Here is a 6,879-nt window from a genome sequence, read left to right on the forward strand (position 1 = left end):
CATACAAAAAAAAATAACTATATACAATTTTGAAGTGACGTCTTCGCATTATTGGTGGGCATGATTAGACAAATTTTGGTTATCGTTTTACCATCTACATGATATTCGTAATATAAATACAAAATTTGACAACATTCGGCCCCGTACTTTCGGAGATTATCATTATTATGTTTAATAAAAATTCTGGACGGCAGACAGACGGACAGACTGGCCGACGAACAGACGGACAGACAGACGGACTGGGTTTAAACACTACTTTTTTGGGACAAGTTAAGTTCAAACAATAAGACATGATGCAAAATAGCTGAAACGTTTTTTTTTCCAAGAGTTAAAACTATTATTGGTTTCTGTGTTACAATATAAACCATAAGTGAACTCAAAATGATGTCCTGGTTGTAGATTATTGAAAAATTCTTTCACACAACGTACCAGAACTCATTTAAGAATTTACAATTATTTTCAAGAGATGTACAAGTGTTCTAAAGTGTTATCTAAAGGATACACACTAAAGTTGTATTTTTTAAATGGAATATGCTATACAGGCTGACTGCGAAATACATGCAAAAAAAAATGGGGAATAGGTCACAATATGATTATGTCACTGGCAAAAATTCACGGTCCTAAGTGGTAACAGTGTCTAGAAAAAATTATTTGAAATTAAATGTAAATTGTTGTACGCGCCGCTGGATTGTTTTGTGACCTACATAATTACTACAATGAATGGAACAGAGCGACTCGGTTTAAGAACCAAAAAAGTAACTTTATCAGGCACTTTTTTAATCGCAACGTGAAAAACACGAAAAGGGCCAGTGATTATCGAGCGGTCGTTGAAATCGGTGTATGGTAGAGTTTTCCAATGCAGAGCGTGTCGATATGGTAATTTGTGTGGGCGAACATTTACGTCAGTGGTACAGCATCTCCGAGATCATGGTACCTTCAACCTCAAACTCACGATCGTGATCGTGGTGAGACAGAAAGAAGAAATCCATCCATACCATGTTGACAAAGTGCACGGTTTGGAGCCCGCTGATTGTCCACGTTGTGTAACTCACTTTTTGTCCGATGGAACTCCACATACTCGTCAACAAGTACGATTTCAAGAGACGGTTTTCGAGAAACGTGTATTGGTTGGATGAAACAATTCATTTGTGGAAATCAACAGTGTTCAGAAATTATCGAAGAGCTGCAACAAGCGAAAGTGGCAGCCTCTACTCCTGTGTTTTTTTACCTATCAACAAACCTCTTGCGACGCTCTGACGCTTGAATTGCTAGTCAAGGACAACATTTTCAACATTTCTTGTAAAAAGGTAGTAGCATTCTAAGTTGGTGTTATTTCTGTTCCAATAAACAATGTAAAACCGTTGTGACAAGGAGCAAACATCCGTCAGAATCAAAATTACCAAAAAACTTTCACACTGACCTTCAACGATGAATGAGTAAATTAATGAACGAATGATAAGCAGCAAAAAGTCGGTTTTACTTTTAATTGAAACTGAAAATGTTTAGGTCGTTTTTATTCGAACGTTTTTCCAACTCTGTTTACAAGGTGGCTCAGTGCCTTCGTATCGAGGGTGGTTCGTGGGGGTTTTGCCCCATTCGATTTTTAATTTGTTTTTTCTATATTTCGGCTCTACTAGGGTGGGGGATGCCGTGGTTAAAATATTTGCACATATTTTGCAGTCACCCTGTATATTGTACAGAATCAGATTTTTTATGACAAAGGAGAAACAGCGTAGCAAATTACATTGGTTTTTTGAAAAAAAATGACATTCCTATTTTAATAGAAGAGTTTTTTTGTTATAAGTGATGTTGAAAAATTCACTGGTCCGCTATTTTTAGAAATTGGTCTAAGATACAAATTATAAAATTTGATTTTGCTAATTTTTTTAAATTTTGGTAACCCCTATACTTAAGTTAAAAAATATACATAATACCAGGTACAATATAAAAAAATATATCCAATGAGGAGATCGATCTATTGGTATAAAAAAAAATAGAAAATTTAGACGGCCAGAATAATAATTCAAGTCAGATTCATAAACCATAAGTACAGGAGTATGCTACTTTATAAAATTTAAATCGTGTTTAAATTTTGAACTTTTTTTTAAGGTAAATTTGATTAGCGTACATCATTTTCACGATATGTAGGTGTTCTAAAAATGGGGAACAAAATTGTTAAGAAGGCTCTAAAGAACTCTGAAAAATGATTAAAAAAATCCTTGAACCAACCTTTTGAAAATATTAAACTTTAAATTCAAAAATTAACTTCGCAATTCTGACGGGAAAATGTATTACGCTTGTCGTGATTTTGCTTGCATCCATAGAAGTTGATGATTCCTGGTTATGGAAAGTGGAAAAAATGGAAAAAATAATACTTCTACAAATTTTATTTCCTTTGTGATATCGCCCCTAAGTGTCAATAAAAATATGGGTACACTATTCTATCACACATAAAAGAGTACGTTACATAAACAGATTTTTAGATGATGTCATCAAAATTTTAAAGGACTTGTAGTTTCCAGGTCAAATTGTAAAATTTTGTTGTACTGCTTTGATTTTCTTCAAAAAACCCAATCTTTCTAATCAAATCTTCAACAGACGACAAAAGTAGGAAACGTGCTTTTTTATATTCTCGGAACTCTAAAACGTCGAGAAAAGTTGAAACAAGTCATTCGTTAAATACACTGTACTACAACACTTGCTTTGTACTACACAGTTCTCTTCGGTAGAACTCCGCGGTCTTATACCCTGAAAACGGATATCAATATTGAAACTCTGTAAACGCTATTGTTACTAGCTTGAAAGGGGAATCTCAAATTAAACCATGCAAATACGACTCATATACGGTATCATCGTCACAAGGCAAACCTAGGTCTTTGAACGAAGGAGTGGAGGATTCCTCGTTTCTGAAGCCCAACCTGTGTTTGATTTGAACGCAGCTTATAGTTATCTAGTGGATCAAAAAACTCTCTTTTATTCCTTATTAATGCAATATTATTTGTGGTTTCATTCAGTAGCATAAGACAAACTGTTTCCATATTGTTTTATTTAAGAATGTGCAAATTACGTCATCATCCTTAAGAAGAAGACAAACATATTAATATTTATCTAAGTATTAAAAATAGGCTGGCACTTTTAAGAACGATAAATTTTTTCCTAAAGTGTATAAACCCAATGTACTTAAGACGATTAAATCAATCTGGAAACTTTCTTTACTTATGTCAGTCATTATTATCATCAGTGGATAAAGATGAATAACCAAGTAAAGGCATGTGAACGGAATAACTGTTTTGTAATCCCGATCACCCTCTTTTTCAAGATTTGTATCTGTTATAAATTTTGCATCAAAGGTTTGTGTGAATAACACCAGAACAGCAAAACTAATGCATTTTATCCAAGTCTACTAATTACACACCGCTTTCAACGGACTTTGTGTTCGCTTCAATAAATTGATTATTTCATGACTTATTCATTTAGTTGTCGCAGATATACAAAGAGTGAAATAATCCTTTGAAAGTGTTTTGAAGTAAGTTCTTAATGATTTACTATTTTTTTAAACAGTATTAAATAGGACAGGGTTGTAGTTAAGCTCTAGCGTATATGGGAATAAAATTCGTAAACAGATTTAAAATGTAATTGAACTTACTTCAATTTTTCTTTCTTTTATTATGTAAATAAATGGAAAATACAGGAGGAAGTGGGTTTCAGTTCCATCAATAAATAATACCTACGGAATGGACACAAAAAACTTCATACATCAAAATATCATTCCTCCAAGAGCGTCAGTTCGGCATTCGAAGCTCACAAAAGTGTCTAAAGCTTAAAGTTTTGACGGTTGCGTGTTGAACCCCCATAATAAATTAAAATAAATAAAAGCCCATGTATAAAACCTAAATATAGTTAAATGCATTTCGTAGGTCTTCCCAAATGAGAATAGATTAGTGGGTGTGCATAATATGTCAGTGAAGGTGTGTGTAGTTCCTTCCCGCCCACAAAATGTTACGGGCGTTTAAATTATTTATATGTTATGTATAATTTTAGAAATCGTTCATAAATTACAACGTTATCCATCGTTTTCCCCATTAATAAAATTTTTCGTAATGATATCGCGCATCAGATCTTATCAGCCAACAAGCAATTATTGTGGGCCGACACCCGACAAATATTTATTAATACTGTCCGGCAAATTGCTAGAAAGTGGTAATTATCACTTTTCAAGCCAAATTCGTATCCATAATCATAAGTTATGCAACGCAAGCAATAATTTAAATCCGATCGTACATTAAAAAGACAGAGTCGTGCGACTGATTGAAAGTTAGTAGTTCTTTCATCGGCCGTCACAAACGAACAACGCTGCGTGCAGTCATTCTGCATTTTTATTCGGTTTCTTTGATTCAAAGGAACTCGAGGTAAATTAGGACTTACCTATATTTATGTTCGTTTGCTTATAACGGTCAGTGGTATCAATTGATCCGGGATTTTTATTCGCGTGCATCCCGCAAAGGATCGATCATGCGAGCTTTTGTTCGAGGAATTTTTATCCAGACACGACAAGGACTGCAGTTGCAAACATAATGACACACTTTTTATTGATTGCTGCTTTCTCGATTCTTCCATTTCCAGAGCGCTCTCGGTGTTTAGTCACACGAAAACTCACGTAACACTATTTATTTAAATTTGACAGGAGCTCGTAAATGACGCTTTTACCGAAACAAGACACCTGATGTAAATTCGAAATACCACAATCCTAGTCCTATTGTTAAACAGTTCTCACTTGAGATTCTCGTCACAAAGACGTAATAAAAATGGCAGGACTCCGGCGTGTTCCAAGGCTCGTAAAATAAACACAACAAATTGATACTATGATGAAATCGTCTGTCTTTATGTCCCTACCCTAGTTTGATTGGCCCGTATTCCATTCCCTTAGTCTTTATTATCTCGGAAAGATTTTTACATTTCCACCTGTGTTTTATGTCCGCCTACTCACCCGGTTCTTTACTAAGTTTGCCACCATGATAAAAATTAATTGGAAGCAATCGTGGAACAGGTCGTGAATAATCGCCGACTAAATATTTTCGAAATTATCTGGCAACGTTGAGATTGCGGTTTCCATCGTTTAAATTTCTCGAGTAAATACCTCGAATTGCGCCCGAAGACGGTAATTAGAAGTGGCTCGTTTAATTAAACATAGCCGAGATTATTAATTTGAGCAACTCGTGGACGATATTTGCATAAGGTCGGGTTCACGCGCATTAAACCGATTTTATTGTGTTCTTCTTCGCCGATTTTTGGCCAAAGTTGCGGAGTAGCAGTAACACATTACTGTATATCACGGCCTACGGCTGGCCGTTGCAGTTAATTCATTGATCATAAAGAACTTCGATGATATGTTTAGCCTCGTACGGACCGTATAAATTATCAACGCTGATAAAACATCAGCTTGAGGTTTCACTAAATTAGTTATTCTCGAAAGAGAGAAATCGTCGAGTGAGTTACAAGCAGAAGCCGCTGCTTGTATTTTGTTTTAATTTAATCGGTTTTTGAGACATCTTTTCGCATTTTTCAATCGATAAATAACAGGACACTTAATTAATAAATATTTATAACTTTACACTCTGCCTGCTTACTATGCATACGTTTGTCTAATAAATCAGAAAACCAGTTAATATATTATTTAATATAAATTAATGCGTGTAGTAACGAACATGTGAACACATGCGGCGGGTGCAAACTTGAGAAAACACTACTTTTGTGGAGCAGCTCTTGGCAGTTCATTAAATGTCATCATATCGTTAAGGCCGCTTGCAACATCAACTTGGGGCTATCATGATATATTTATCTCTCTCGTTTAAATGACTGACTTATATGTCTTCTAATTTCAACAAGATATGTACTAGTTTTTTGAATTTATAAAATATAAATATATTTCTTCAATTAGTGTTTCCAAGTCTTGCTTTTTAGTCTTCAAGTGCAAGATTTAATAAGAGGAGAAACATCTTCTGTTTTGGGATGTTGTTCTAAGCCAAATTAGCGTAGGTCTTTAGATCTTTTTTAATGTAAAAGAAAACGGAACCGAGCAAGTTTACTTCAGAGCGTCTCTAAATTATTGTCACATGGTAGTGTGTTGTGAATTTTAGAACCTTCCTACTCTTTGCCGCCTTACTGAAATAGAAGTCATAATAAATTAATAATAATAATTATGGCATCATTTTTCACCTGTAGTAATAATCTACTCGTACGCCTCGTTTTGAATATTTTAATTTATAGGGGTTGTGATAAACAAAGAAAGAATTTGAAAGTCTCGAAGACGCTTGGTCTTTTTTTTGAACATGTTTTTGAGAAAATGTTAATGTTTTTCGAGACACTTTGTGTTTTATTACTGAAAGAATTTCAAAAACCTCAAAGATTTGAAAGAATTTGAGAAAATTTTGGTGTTTTTTTTTTAACATGGAAGAAAGTTTAGGACTCCTTGTGTTTTATTTTTGAAAAAAAAAACAATCTCAGGGACAACTTCTGAAAGTGTTTAAAAGAAATGTTTCTAGTGTCTTTTTTTTAAACAACTAGAATATTTGGAGCACTTTGTTTGAATTTTAAAAGGAGTTTGAAACAATTTTGTGTTCAGTGATTTTTTAACATGAAAAAATTTTAAGGGTTCCTTGTGTTTTAAATTCTGAAAAACAGTGGAAAAAATCTCAGGGGCATATATTGTTTTGTTTTTGAAAGAATCTGGGGGTCTTTCTCATTTTCTAAAGAATACAAATAATCTTCAGGCCCCTTTGTGCTTTGTCTTTTAGTGTTTGAAAGAATGTTAACGGTCCTTAGTGTCTCTCTTTTAAGAATGTGAAGAATCTTCAGGACCCTTTGTATTTTATTTTTGAA

The sequence above is a fragment of the Zophobas morio genome, unplaced genomic scaffold (assembly GCF_036711695.1).
Source record: "Zophobas morio isolate AGI-343-1 ecotype UQ-CSIRO unplaced genomic scaffold, CSIRO_AGI_Zmor_V1 ptg000002l, whole genome shotgun sequence".
Classification (NCBI taxonomy): domain Eukaryota; kingdom Metazoa; phylum Arthropoda; class Insecta; order Coleoptera; family Tenebrionidae; genus Zophobas; species Zophobas morio.